Below are 15,818 nucleotides of genomic sequence, written 5' to 3' on the forward strand. Positions count from 1 at the left end.
TCTGGCAATTGCACTTTTAACTGAGGGTGAAATTATTATAGTTTTGCCATCATTTTAACTTTTAGTCAATGCTCCATTAATCTCAATTTATCCATCATGGTAAAATACATGCACTCTATGGTCACACCAAAGAGTCTAATATTGGAATTCCCAGCTTAAACACTGCTCCAGACATGATTTTTGTTAAATACTGGACTTAACGGCAGCTTCTTCTGTGGAAATTTTAGACCCACTTTGGTTCTGAAAGGACTCAAATTGACTTGGGCTGCTGGAGGTGGTTGTAAATTGCCCTCAAGTAGGAGGCTCATCTGAGCAGGGGTCCTGCTTATAAAATGTGCATAGTCCAGGTACAGATCACTTGGTGGAGAGAGAATGAAGGTAGATTGGTTAATTCCCTTCTCCACAGCACCTGTATATATGTATATATGTTTGTACATATTTTTTACTCTATTTATTTATTTATTTATTTTATTTGTACATATCTATTCTATTTATTTTATTTTGTTATTATGTTTGGTTTTGTTCTCTGTCTCCCCCTTTTAGACTGTGAGCCCACTGTTGGGTAGGGACTGTCTCTATATGTTGCCAATTTGTACTTCCCAAGCGCTTAGTGCAGTGCTCTGCACATAGTAAGCGCTCAATAAATACGATTGATGATGATGATGATGATCAGGACCTGAAGTGTTGGAAGGTGGTAGGTCCTTGCTGGCTTAGTAGACATCAACACATACTCAAAGGGAAAGATCATTTACCTTGACAGCATTTGGGGAAAGGATGGCTTGGAAACAACTCAGCTACTCCTCTTCTGGCTTCCTTCATGATGGCACATCCTTCCCCTGGCCTGGAATGCCCTCCCTCCACACATCCGCCAAACAAGCTCTCTTCCTCCCTTCAAAGCCCTACTGAGAGCTCACCTCCTCCAGGAAGCCTCCCCAGACTGAGCCCCCTTTTTCCTTTCCTCCTCCCCATCCCCCCCACCCTACCTCCATCCCCTCCCCACAGCACTTGTATGTATTTGTACAGGTGTATTACTCTATTTATTTTACTTGTACATATTTACTACTCTATTTTATTAATGATGTGCATATAGCTCTAATTCAGTTTATTCTGACGGTTTCGACACCTGTCTACATGTTTTGTTGTCTGTCTCCCCCTTCTAGACTGTGAGCCCGTTTTGGGGTAGGGACCATCTCTATATGTTGCTGACTTGTACTTCCCAAGCACTTAGTACAGTGCTCTGCACACAGTAAGCACTCAATAAATACGATTGAATGAACTAAATGCCACTGGACTAAGCCATGCCAGGGCATATTCTTTTTTTTAAATGGTATTTAAGTGCTTACTCTCTGCCAAGCATTGCACTAGGTGCTGGGTTAGATACAATATAATCGGGGGGGTGCAGTCCCTCTCCCAAATGGGGCTCACAATCTAAAACAGAGAAGGAAACTGAGGCTCAGAAATGTTAAGTGATTTGCCCATGGTCACACAGCAGACAAGAGCAGCAGTGTGGCCTACTCTGGTACCTGGATTTTAATTCCAGCTCTGTCACTTGTCTGATTTGTGACCTCGGGCAAGTCACTTAACTTCTCCATCCCCTCATTTACTTCATTTGTAAAGTGGGAATTAAATCTCTTTCCTGCAATTTAGACTGTGAGCAGGATGAGACAGAAATTGTGTCCAACTTGATTATCTTGTATCCACTCCAGTGCTTAGAAGAGTGCTTAACACATGAAAGTACATAACAAATACCATAAAAATAGTGGAGGAGCCAGGATTAGAACCCAGGTCCTCTGACTCCTAGGCCCATCCCCTTTCAACTAGGTCATGCTGCTTTAATCTCCTGTTTCACTCCCCCATCTTGTGCAGAATCATTTGAAACAACTGAAGGACTTTCCTGTGGCTTTCTATGACCTCTTCTATAATTTATAGAGCAAGAGATACTGGCTGAATTTAGGGTTGTGTGTTTCAGCCTAGCATTCTGATCCTAGAAGCCTCTTAGGATTATTATTATTATTATTATTATTATTATTATTATTATTATTATTATTATCATTATTACCATTTTCATTATTATTATTATTAGTGTTAAATGCTTGTTACATGCCAAGCACTAAGGTAGATATGATATAATCAGATCACTCAAAGTCCATGACCCACCTGTTGCCCAGGGTCTAAGGGGGAGAAAGAACAGGTATTTTGTTCGCATTTTTAATTTCCTAAAGTCCCATAACTTGAAAATAAAATTCCTTAAACACTGACTACAAGTAGAATTTTTTACAAGCAAGACAAAAATCCCCAAAGCTTTCTCCGCACACCCTGCCATACTGTTCCCCAGGGAAGCTGATCTTAGAGTAAACACTAAGCCAGCTGTCCCCCAGAAAATCCCTTCTCTCTCCTTTAGTGCACAAAGTGCTGGTTGTTTATGGGATGGTGCCAGAAAGAATTCTTGGATTTGAAGTCGGTTTTTTTTTCAAATGTTGGGTGTAAGGAGGTCTCTGATAACACTTGAGAATATCAAACAGCAAGACAAGAATAATATCACGGAGGTATGTGTAACTATGGCCAACAGCAGAACTAGGTGAATCATATATATCATTTTGCTGAAGTAGCCATCAGTGTTTATTGATTGAATGCTTACTGTAAAGAGTTATACAGTGCTTGGAAGAGTAGACTAGAGCACATAGATGAGAACTCTGCCCTCTCAAAGCTTATAGGAAAGCAACAATCAGTCAATCATTCATATTTATTGAACGCTTATTGTGTGCAGAGCACTGTATCAAGTGCTTGGGAGAGTACAATATAACAGAATTGGTAGACACAATCCCTGCCCACAATGAGTTTACAGTCTAGAGAAAAGAGGGACAATCTAATCAAATTAAAACTTTTTAATTGGACAAAAGTGTTTTAAGTTAGTGCTTAATATATGTTATAATTTGTCTTGAACACTGACAGGCCATTGCCCATTAATCTTTTATTATCTTTCAGCGTTCCAGGACTTACACAGGACTCTCTCATAGACTCAGAAAATAATGATGTTCTGTTTAAATGTTAATGGTTATTAAAATGATATAACCAAGAAAAGTGGCAGGTCTAGAAACACAACGAAAATAGAAGAAATGAATTATATAAAAATCAAATCCCTTCCGGGAATTCATTAAAAATAACTCTTCAAAAAGCAGTGACTTCCATTGCCATATCAATCAAATTTGGAAAGCATCATTATGACAAGTCAAGCCAAAGTGACTTTCCCACCTTGTTGTGTTGCATTTGAGATCATCAGCATGATAAAATGAATGAGTCATGACCTTCTAGCAAGATTTTTTGTGAATGATTACACACACTAAAGGTACAGCTGGAGAGATGTGTCTTAATATGAATTGATTAGCAACAACAAGTAGCAGCATGGTCTAGTGGAAAGAGCATAGGCCTGGGAGTCAGAGGACCTAAATTCTAATCCCAGTTCTGTCATGTGCCAGGTTTGCAACTTTGGACAATCAATCAATCGTATTTCAATCAATCAATCATATTTATTGAGCACTTACTGTGTGCAGAGCACTGTACTAAGCGCTTGGGAAGTACAAGTTGGCAACATATAGAGACAGTCCCTACCCAACAGTGGGCTCACAGTCTAAATGACAAGTCATTGAAATTCTCTTTACTTCAGTTTTCTCTTCTGTAAGTAATAATAATAATGGTATATGTTGAGTTCTTAGAATGTCAGCTCTGTTCTAAATACAGGGGTAGGTGAAGGCTAATCAGATTGGACACAGTCCCTTGTCCCACATGGGGTTCACAATCTAAGTAGAAAGGAGAGCAGATATTGAATCCCCCATTTTTCAGATGAGGAAACTGAGCCCAGAGAAGTGAAGTGACTTGCCCAAAGGGAACCCAGTAGGTAAGTGGTAGAGCAGGGATTAGAACCCAAGTCCCCTGACTATCAGAGCCATGGCTCTTTCCTCTAGGCCATGATGCTTCCCCATGGAATGGGGATGAAGTAGCTGTTTCCCCTACCTCCTCAGACTGTCTCCCCCATGTGGAATAGGGACTGTGTGCATACGACCTGATTATTTTGTGCCAATCCCAGAATTTAGCACAGTTCCTGGTCCATGGTAAGCGCTTAACAAAGACCACTGTAGCTGTTGCTTTAATTTTAGAGATTGAGAACTCAGAGGCTTTCAAAGTCTCTGGAAAATGCCAAATGGCTTGTAATAGGTGGAGCCTCTCATACCAAATGCCAAATTAGCCATCTGGCCACAAACTTTTTATGATACAAAGATAATGAATGACTAGCTTCCAGAAAGAAACATAAAATATATTAGTTTCAGTTCCTCTTTCAAACTCCAGAATGTCAGATAAAATCTAGGAAAAAAGGGCATGGCCATGGATAGATAGGTAATCAGTGAAGGGAAAGCTGAAGCAAAGGAGAATAAACATTCTTACCTCATGGCTCACAGAAGTTTTTACATATAGAAAACATCTTATATATAAAAATACTTTATATACTTATATATATTATACATGTGTTTATATATATACCACAGTGTATACATATGTATCTATATTATATATATTTTATGAGAGAACAAGAGATTCTGAAAAGGAAGATAAAGGATAGATGCTGCCAAAAACACACAAGCAGATGATCAAACTGAAGTATGAGTCAGTAAGTCAAAAGAGGTATCAGCTAAGGTATTTGTGTTTTAAAAACAATAGAAACACCTGTCATTAAAATGAGGAAAAGTGGATTTATTCATTCAATCATATTTATTGAGCACTTACTGTGTGCAAAGCACTGTACTTAGCGCTTGGGAAAGAGACATTTGGGGAGAAGAGATGGCGGAAAGAGATGGCATTATGCCAGATGATGAGGAGTACAATACAATAGAGTGGGTAGACACAATTCCTACCGACAAGGAACTTAGAGTCTAGAGAGGGAGTCAGACATTAAAATAAATTACATATAGGGGAAATGGCACAATGTAAGGGCCATGGGCCTGAGGGTGGTATGAGTAATAGTGCTTAAGGGGAACAGACTCAAATGCATAGACAATGCAAAAGGGAAAGCAAATAGGGGAAATGAGGCCAAACTCCTCCTACCCTGGCATAAGCGATGGTCTTCCCATAGCTTCCTCACTGGTTTCCCAGCCTCCAACCTCCCTCACCTCTAATATGTACAGTGGCACACATCCAGCACTTAGAACAGTGCTTGGCACATAGTAAGTGCTTAACAAATACCAACATTATTATTATCATCATCTCCCTAAAGCATTTCTTGCCCCACATCTCTCCTCATCCACACCTTCCACTGGCTCCTGTGTCTCTGCATTAAACAAAAAATTGCGCATAATCAGCTTCAAGGCTCTAGACCACCCGAGCCCACCTTCCTTATCTGCTTTCTTCACTTACTGTTTCTCTAATCCACTGTCTTCACTTCTCAAGCAGTGGGGATTACTGGAAAGAGCACAGACTTGGGAGTCAGAGGTCGTGGGTTCTAATGCCGCTTCTGCCACTTGTCTGCTGCATGACCTTGAGCAAGCCACTTAACTTCTCTGTGCCTCAGTTACCTCATCTGTAAAATGGGGATTAAGACTGTGAGCCCCACGTGGGACAACCAGATTATATTGTATATACCCCAGCACTTAGAACAGTGTTTGGCACATAGTAAACGCTTAACAAAAACCATCATCATCATTATTATTATCACTAGCAGATTGAACCTCATTGTGGACTCTCTTCTTTCTGTCTCTTCATTTATCCTGCTCCCTAAGCATAGAGCTCCCTCCCTTCCACATCAGATCGCAGCTGTCCTTACATTCAAATCCCTCCAAAATTCATGCCTCCTCCAAAAAGGTTTTCCATGACAAATTTCCATATTTCTTTCAGCCAACTTGAGAAACAATCCTTAATACCCATCTTTAAACACCTTCATAGCAGTCAGTACCAATGTTTAAAATTTCATGTATGTATGTTTTATTTTGAAGAAATGCTGCCCTGGGGGCAACCTGTGACCTTATAACATTCCTAAATATTTCTTGCTTCTTTCATGAGTTTGAAAACAAGAGCTCCCATCTCAGTAATAACAGCCTCCAATTCCCTAAAGATGCAGTCTCCACGATGCATTTTTCCAACCCTGCTGACCTGCATGTATCTAGGCTTTTACGTTATTCAACTTGTTCTCCCACTCCATTGAAAAGATGGAAAACAAGCCAATGAGAGTATTAAAAAACTTGTTGAGGAAAGCAGTGTGGCATAGTGTAAAGATCAGAGTCGAGGAGCTGGATGATCTTGTGTCTAGTCCCAGTTCTGTTACTGAACACTGATCCCAAACAAGTCACTTAACTTCTATGTGTAAGAGTTTATTAACTATAAGAATGGTGTAACATAGCCTGCTTCTTGTTTTTCGGGGATGATGTGAAGAAAACATGAAACTGATTTGGAAAAAACAAAGACCTATGCAGAGGTGTTTCATATATTCATGTGGGTATATATAGAGACAAAGATGGGGAAAGGGTCAGACAAGGAACCTTCAATATGCAGTAGCCTGAGGAGGTTGGGGAATTTCTCAGCACAGCTGAATGAACACAGGAGTTTTCATTCAAGTGTATTTATTTAACACTCACTGTGTGCAGAGAATTGTACTAAGTGCTTGGGAGAGTACAATATAACAATAGATACAATCTTGACCACAACGAGCTTACAGTTCTCCAAGAACCTGTCCTGTTGATGGTGTCCAATACTCCATAAAGTCAACAACCACGGTGTAGAAGATCTGGTGTTTTTCCCTTTACACTTTTCCCTCATAATAATAATAATGGCATGTGTTAAGCACTTACTATGTGTGAAGCACTGTTCTAGGCGCTGGGGAGGATACAAGGTGATCAGGTTGTCCCACGTGAGGCTAACAGTCTTCATCCCCATTTTACAGATGAGGTACCTGAGACTCAGAGAAGTTAAGTGACTTGCCCAAAGTCACACAGCTGACAAGTGGCGGAGCTGGGATTAAAACCCCTGACCTCTGACTCCCAAGCCCGTGCTCTTTCCACAGAGCCACGCTGCTTCTGCTCATCTGTCATGTTAGCAAGGCTCAACGGTTATGTTGCACTTTGTCTGAAGGCACTCTGAGATTCAGGTTGCCTACTGTTGATTAAGTTCTTCAGTTACCTATTCAAAGGACTCTAGCTAAAATCTTGCCTGTAATACAAATCAAAAAGATGCCACTTGTTTCCACAGTCATCTCCCCAGTTTTTTAAAAAATAGTGATTATGGTGGTATCTTTGAAGTATTGTGTTTTTCCTAGGTGTTCCCCATGTTGAGGAAACACAGATGTTGATTGGATTTCCTCTGTGTAGAGAGTAACAGTGGGAGAAGGGTGAAGAAAATGTGGAGCTATAAGTTTAAACATGCTTAACTCTTAATATTTCTTAATCTCCACAGCCTATCTGCTGCTTCATAAATACTGTAAATCTGCCCCTGAGGCCATGAAATTGCCACTGGGAGGGTAAGGAAGGGAAATGGTGAGAGATCTGGATGGGTCAGAAAGAGGGAAGCCACGATTGAGAAAGATGACTTAGAGGGAAATGAAAGAGAAGCAGCATAGCCTAGTGAAAAGAGCATGATCCTGGAAGGCAGCAAAGTTCTAATCCCTGTACAACCACTTGTCTGCTGTGTGACCTTGGGTAAGTCATTTAACTTATCTGTGCCCCAGTTACCTCATCTGTTAAATGGGGATTAAGAATATGAGCCCTATGTAGGATATGGACTCTGTCCAACTCAATTATCATCTATCTCCCCCAGTGCTTAATACAGTTCCCGGAACGTAGGAAGCACTTCACAAATACCTACTTAAAAAAAAAAAAAAAGATCAGAAGAAGTAAGGAAGAGGAACCTGGGCAATGTGCCAAAATATTTATTTATATTAATGCCTGTCTTCCCTTCTCTGCTCTGCCAGCCTGTAAACTCACTATATATAAGGAACATGTCTACCAACTCTATTGTTTTGTACTCTCCCAAGTGCCCAATACAATGCTCCGCATTCAGTAAGTGCTCAGTAAATACTATTGATGTGGAAGAAACAAGATGAATAAAAAGATACAGGCACAATAAAGAATAGGAATATCTTTTATTTAAGTGTTTATAATTACCATTTCTTGATTCACAAAGAAATGACTATTTCATTAGTACTTTTGCTAATATTTGTGTTGGCAATTTATTCCAACTTCTCATAATCTCACCTTCCCATTTACTTTTTAAAACTTGTTGGAACAAGAGATAATTGTTACCAGAAATAGTCCATGCAGGGCCTCCAGGCACAAAGTAATTATTCTGTGTGTCCTTGAAAAATAGAAGTACACAGACTCCAATGTTTGCAATTTGATGATAAGCTTGGCAGAAAAATACGCAGTCATCAATGATTGGCACAAAGGGTTGAAAATTCATATTTTGAATTAGGTTTTTAAGGCCCCTTTATCCCCTTTAGCTGCTTATTTGATGCTTCTGGGTTTTTCCCCAGTCTCCAGCCTCCTGGAATGATCTCCAATAAGTAATTAAAATAGAAACAGTTCTTTCTGAAAATAATACTCTGTGTTCCTTGTTTGGCATTTCAAAAACTCCAGCAAATCCTGCTTAGTAAGGATTGTTGCATGGCTCAGTTAAATCTCATTTGAGAGTAAAGACACCCACACATTTTATGTTGCTATGGCTTTAAAATAATAAATTCTAAGCCATCAATGTCCACGCTGTTGGAACATAAAAGCAAGTCAGCATTTAGCACAGAACTTGAAAATTGCCAGTATTGTAACTGTACTTCGATGATGTATCTTTCCTAAGACTTTGTCCTCCTGTAAATAGAGAAAGCATGAAAACAGCCAAGAACTTAGTGACATTTATTGAGCACATACTATCTACAGAGCACTGTACTAAGTGCTTCAGAGACCACAGTGTAGTAGGTAGTCATGATCCCTGCCCTCAAGAAGCTTGAAATCCAGCAGTCAGTAGTCAGCCCTATACTAGACACCTATTTCTATATACTCTGGTTTCCATCTCCTCCAGAATTCCTTCTTTTCCTATTTTTGTTTTGTGTTCAGCCATTATTTTTGCATGATCATGAAGCCCTCTTCTTCCATATCTTCAAAGTCTTCCATGCCATCCCATTCGTTGGCAGAAACTCTCCATTGCTCATCTGACTAGCCCTCTTATATTCTATTTCTGCTAAAATACTTGATATTTTTGGAAAATGTATTCTGAGATCCTGGAATTAGTTGGATCTTTATTCTGTACATGAGGAAGGTATGGATCATCTAAGATTAAAATGTTGGAAAGGGAGCCATCAAGAAATTCCAATTGATGTATTTCAAAAATTAAATTAACCAGTCCTGAAGACTTAGGTTAATGATCAAGTTCAATCCCCTAGAGCCATGTCTGGAATGATATGGTGAGCTGAGTTCAACTAAGATTTTCTAATCATTGGAACTGCCCCCTGCATACAATCCCAGTCAAGGAAGCAGCATAGCCTAGTGGATAGAGCACGGACCTCGGAGTCAGAAGGACCTAGGTTCGAATCCCAACTTTGTCGCTAGTCTGCTGTGTGACTTTGGCCAAGTCACTTCTCTGTGGCTTAGTTCCCTCATCTGTAAAATGAGGATTAAAACTGTGAGCCCTATGTGGGACAAGCACTGTTTCCAACCCAATTTACTTGTATCCACTACAGTGCTTGGCACATAGCAAGCCCATAACAAATACTGTAATAGTTAATATTAAGGACCTCAGGAATTCCTGAATCCGAGTGATCTTGGAACAGTATCTTCACTTTCATCATTGACCTCCTCCTCCTCATCGTTGTCGTCATTGTCATCAGTGTTCTCAACATCCCTGTTTTATTCAGAACTCTGAACCAGGCATTCAGGGTGCATACAGAAGTAAAAAAGCCCATTCCCTGCCTTTGAAAAACTTAGTCTCAACAGGAAGATAGAAAAACCCATTGGCAAAACATTAAACAGGGTGAGTGTGGCTCACAACATTGATGCACATGCAATATCTATTTCCTAGTGAAAGAAATAATCCCTTACACTGCTACACTTGCAATTGGAAAGGCCTGCCTCTCATTCCTTCTATCTGCCTCTGAGTTTCCTGATTTTTCCAAAAGCCTCCGCCCAAGAAAAGCAGATCGTTTTGTGATTACTGTATGCCATAATAATCCTGCTATGGCTTTCCACCAGTCCATTGCTACATTAAAGTTTGCGATGGTGCTTCACAGTGCCTTTAAAATGTCTCTCAGCCCTCCTTGCTTGTGTGATTTTCATTTCAATTCCCTCTTCAGTAGCTGTTTGGGGAACTTGACATCGCTCTTTCTTCTCCCAGGGGCCACTCAGAACCCCTGGGTTTCAGTGAACATTCCCTCAAGGTTGATGTGTTCCAGGACCTCATTGTTTTCAATAGGATGGCTGAGGGAAGCTTTCAAGAATCTGAAAGATTAGTACAGTGAAGGTGGTGACTAACCATGACCACATCTCCCAAAGAGGAAATGGATTTTAACAGGGGATTAAAACAAGAAAAACCTGACAAACTCTGGAGTGGGTTAATGAGGGACACTATGGAACCTCTTTTTTGGGTTTTAAACTTTGGCAGGATAGTCATGAGTATTAACCAGTGGGACTTCTGAAAAGTCTGTCACAATCTTTCCAGACACTCATGGCAACTTCCCTCTTATAATGATGAAGACCTTCCACTATAAAACATTTTAATCTTTTCTGAAACAAAAAAAGATAAAAAGTCTTAAGATGATCATCGTAATTACATTTATATAGTTTTTTCATCCTGCAGTATTCCCAGAACACTTTTCCTATCTTTTAAACCCTTCACTGCCTTCTTTTCCCCAAGCATTTCATGCTCCCTTGGAAATGAGCCACTAGCCAGCACCTCTACGTAACAAACCAATGCTGGACTAGAAAGGAACAAATCCGTGACAAATTTAGTGAGTACATATCCTGCAAAGATTTGGAGATAAGTTCTAAATTATGCATCTTGCAGTTTGCATCCAATAATTTTTTTTTATAATGGCATTTATTAAGCACTTACTATGTGCAAAGCACCGTTCTAAGTCCTGGGGAGGTTACAAGGTGATCAGGTTGTCTGATGGGGGGCTCACAGTCTTCATCCCCATTTTACAGATGAGGGAACTGAGGTACAGAGAAGTTAAGTGACTTGCCCAAAGTCACACAGTTTACAATTGGCAGAGCAGGATTTGAACCCATGACCTCTGACTCCAAAGCCCGTGTTCTTTCCACTGAGCCACACTCCTTCTCCAATTTTGTAAATAGCATTTCTTCTGTTAACAGGACAGCAGCTGGATGTCTGGTAATGCTTTTCCATTATTTTGGTGTGTGTGATACCACTTAGGAGAGCACATCTCTCATCTTACACCGGTAGGGTGGAGACCAGAATGAACTACTAAAGTAATAATAATAGTAATTGTTAAGCACTTACTGTCTTCCAGGCACTGTACTAAGTGCTGGGGTGGATACAAGCAAATCAGGTTGGACACAGTCCCTGACCCACACTGGGCTCACAGTCTCAACAGATGAGGTACACAGCAGACAAGTGGCAGAGTCAGGATTAGAACCCACAACCTTCTGACTTCCAGGCCCTTGAGCTAACCATTCCTCCATGCTGTTTCATTTACAGGGGCTCAGGCCCCTTTAACAGCATTTTTTTTTATATTAAAGGGGATCATCATTTTCTGGAGAAAACAGGTAAACCTATTTCCCTCATAATAACTTGTATTTGGCACTCTACTTTTCCAATGTAATTGCCCAACCATTATCTCTTATTGGTCCTCACTGTAGCTCTGTGAGAGCTTTTTACCCATAGTTCCTTCTTCATTCTCTCCATCTTATTGACTTCCTGGATGCACCACATCAGAAGAAATGATGCTACAGCACTCTTAGCAAGGACAAAATAGTATATTATAAAGAGAGGGAGCTACACTATGACCACATACCACACCCTCCCATTGTTTAGTTGATTTGCCCCCAGACCACTGCTGAGGGAGGCTCCATCTCTATTTTTTTTTCTTTATCATGCACGATTGTATCTGAAACTACCATAATAACACCCCTATAACTGCCATTTCTGAGCTGGATCCTAACTGCAGGACACTGTCAATCAATAACACTCTATGTTCACTACCCATAATCTTTTTGTCTGAATTTTCTATCTTGTTGGCAGGATTCATAGGGCTGATAACCTGTGATCATAGGTGTGAAGGCAGGAATTGAATATCAACTCTACTGTATGGTACTCTACCATGTGCTTAGTAAGGTGCTCTGTTCAAAGTGCTCAATAAATACCAGTGATTTGCTCTTTATGTACCACTAGGATGGTTGATTATTGCATACTGATTGTATTTTGGTAGTTATTATATTTAAAGATAGACTGTAAAGAGGACAGGAGAAATACTCAGACTACTCGTAGGTGAACTGTTCTGTGCCAGAAAAAGTTCACTTCTTGCAAATATATATTAGTGCCAAATACATATTATTGAGATCATCTTTTGGAGCCAATTTCTTGAAGCATTTGGCCTGGAGTTAAGTAAAGTTGGAAAGAAAACACCTAATTTCAAACATTAAAGGAAAAATAAAAGCTAAAAAATATCAAGCCTGTTTACTTACAACTCATTCTTCACCTGAGGGGGGGAAAAGGCAGTAAATATAGATAATGATTAATAAGCAACACTAAAACTAAGTACTGTCTTAATTTTTTTAGTAGCAACTGATTTTCAAATTAATATGAATATGGCTTGGGAGAAATATATTTCCATAATTGACTGTTGTGATAACGTATAGCCTTGAAATATTCTGAAATGTTAAATGAACTTTTCATGCAAAGTAAGCCAAGTCTTTATTTAGCAAAATTGAAGGGAACAATTTTGAGTAATTACACTGTATGAGTATTCTTTGGTGCAGAGTTCTCAAAACTATATTAAATTACACAGAATTCCAGGACCAATAGAAAACTTGAATGGGCATTTTGTATAGCAGGTATTCACTTTTCGTTATTGTAACTGACTTTTTCTCCCCAAGCTATTGCATAAAGTAGAGACTGGAGCATAAAATAAGGGCTTGGGTCTAGGTACAAATAAACTAGCGCACAAATGTCTTTTGCATCTCAAAAGTCACCCAAGAGTGAAAGTGTTGTGGAAAAAAGGTTATTTTCCATGAATGCCTAATTACAAGGCCATCAATGAGCTCAGATTTAATCAGTTCTGGATTAAGTTGAATTATCTAAAAATCCAATAACAGCAGTAGCAATTCACATCAGAACAGAAAATGGCCACTACAGTTCTCGGTGCTCAGGAGTGATGTGAATTTACCAAGAAATTCAGAATTAGCATTTTTAAAATTTTTGAGTCCTTATCAATGTATCCATAAGGAGTGTACTCTATTGAAGCCAAGTTACTATATCAGTTACTTTTGTAATTCAGCATAGTATGTGCTGTACTGTGTAATGTAGTGAGTGGGTGTGGATGGAAGTTGTTGGCTAAGTGGACGGCCCGTCCCTAAACACACACCCGCCTCTCTGCTGGGGACCCACCTGCCCTACAGATTTAAAGAGATGATCAGGAAGGAGAGACAGTGCTTGGCATATACCTTAAAAAATACCATAATTATTATTATTAATAACTGAGCAATGGTATTTATCGAGTGCTTACTGTGTGCAGAGCACTGTACTAAGTGTTTGAGAGAGGGCAATATAACAGAGTTTCCAGGCACTGTCCTGGCCTAAAATGAGCTTAAAGTCTAGTTGGGGAGACAGACATTAATAAAAATAAATAAATTACAGCTATGTCCATAAGTGCTATGGGGCTGAGGGAAGGGTGAATAAAGGGGACAAATCCAAGTGCAAGACCAACTTCCAGATGTTCGAATGGGTCATCGCTGCCACGGGATGGGGGTGGAGGATCGGATTGGTTTAGGTCTGATAAATGCACGCATTTCCTCCCCAACCACCACCACTGCAGTGTGGCTTAGTGGAAAGAACAGGGACTTGAGAGTCAGAGGTCATGGGTTCCAATTCCAGCTCCGCCACTTGTCAGCTGTGTGACTTTGGGCAAGTCTCTTCACTTCTTTGTGCCTGTTACCTCATTCTCTAAAAGGGGGAGTAAGACTGTGAGCCCCACGTGGGACAACCTGATCACCTTGTATCCCCCCCCAGCGCTTAGAACAGTACTTCGCACATAGTAAGTGCTTAACAAATACCATCATCATCATTATTACTGAGAGCTCGTTGTGGGCAGGAAATGTGTCTATCAGTTCTGTTGTATTGTACTCTCCCAAGTACTTAGTACAGTACAGTGCACACAGTAAGCACTCAATAAATACAACTGATTGATTGGCAGAGATCATGTCTACCCACTCTGTTGTACTGTACTCTCACAAGCGCTTAGTATAATGCTTTTTACAGAGCATGAGGAGCAGCGTGGCTTAGTGGAAAGAGCATGGGCTTGGGTCAGGTCTTGGGTTCTAATTCCACTTCTGCCACTTGTCAGCTGTGTGACTTTGGGCAAGTTACCTCAAAGGTTGAGGAACCTTTTCGGTGTTTCAATTACCTCATCTGTAAAATGGGGATTAAGACTGTGAGCCCGTTGTGGGACAACCTGATTACCTTGTATCTAACCCAACACTTAGAACAGTGCTTGGTACATAGTAAGCACTTAAAAATACTATTATTATTATTATAGTATGTGCTCAATAAATACCATTGATTGGTATATTAATGACAGAGATTTTAGGCAGATCATCTAAGGGGTATAAATTGTCATAAATTGAGTCTGTTAAGAGCCACACTGAAACAATCTTAATGTTCCTAGACAGATGAAACCTTATGGCATCAGAGAAAAAGACTGAAAACCTTTTCTCAATAGCTTTTCCAGTATTTTACAGTTTTCCATATCATTAGAGCACTTAGTATGGTGCTCTGCACATAGTAAGCATTCAGTAAACAGAGTGGCCTAGACGGGAAAAAAAAATGTACCTAGAAGTCAGAACAAGTTACTTAAACACTTCTTTGCCTCAGTTAACTTGTCCTAAAAATGGGGATTAAATGCTTGTTCTTTCCAATAATAATGGTGGTACTAAATATTATATTTGAACTGCACACTGCATTAAGCACTGGGATAGATTCAAGTTAATCAGGTCATGCAGAGTGCCTTTCCCACATAGAGCTCACAGTCTAAATGAGAGGAAGAACTGACATTTAATTTCCATTTAAAAGATGAGGACACAGAGAGAGACAGAGAAGTTAATTACCCAAGGTCACACAATAGGTAAGTGGTAGAACCCAGGTAATAATAATAATAGTGGTAAAAGTGCTTAGTACAGTGCTAAGCGCTTAGTACAGTGCTCTGCACACAGTAAGCACTCAATAAATATGATTGATGATGATGATTGATTGATTAAGCATTTACTATGTGCCAAACACTGTACTAAGAGCTGGGGTAGATACAAGACAAACATTTCCCACATGAGGCTCTCAGTTTGAGTAGGAAGGAGAACCGGTATACCTCATTTTGCAGATGAAGGAACAGAGGCACAGAGAAGATAAGTGACATGGCCAAGGTCATACAACAGGGAAGTGGTAGAGCAGTTATTGGAACCCATGTTCTCTGACTCCCAGGCCAGTGCTCTTTCCACTAGGCCACACTGCTTCTTATTCCAGAAACGGTGATCCCCAACGTGGGACAGGTAAGGTACTGATCTGATTAGCCTATATCTACCATAGCACTTAGTACAGTAAACATTTGACATACTACTACTATTATGAAA

The sequence above is a fragment of the Tachyglossus aculeatus genome, assembly GCF_015852505.1.
Source record: "Tachyglossus aculeatus isolate mTacAcu1 chromosome 12 unlocalized genomic scaffold, mTacAcu1.pri SUPER_6_unloc_1, whole genome shotgun sequence".
NCBI lineage: Eukaryota > Metazoa > Chordata > Mammalia > Monotremata > Tachyglossidae > Tachyglossus > Tachyglossus aculeatus.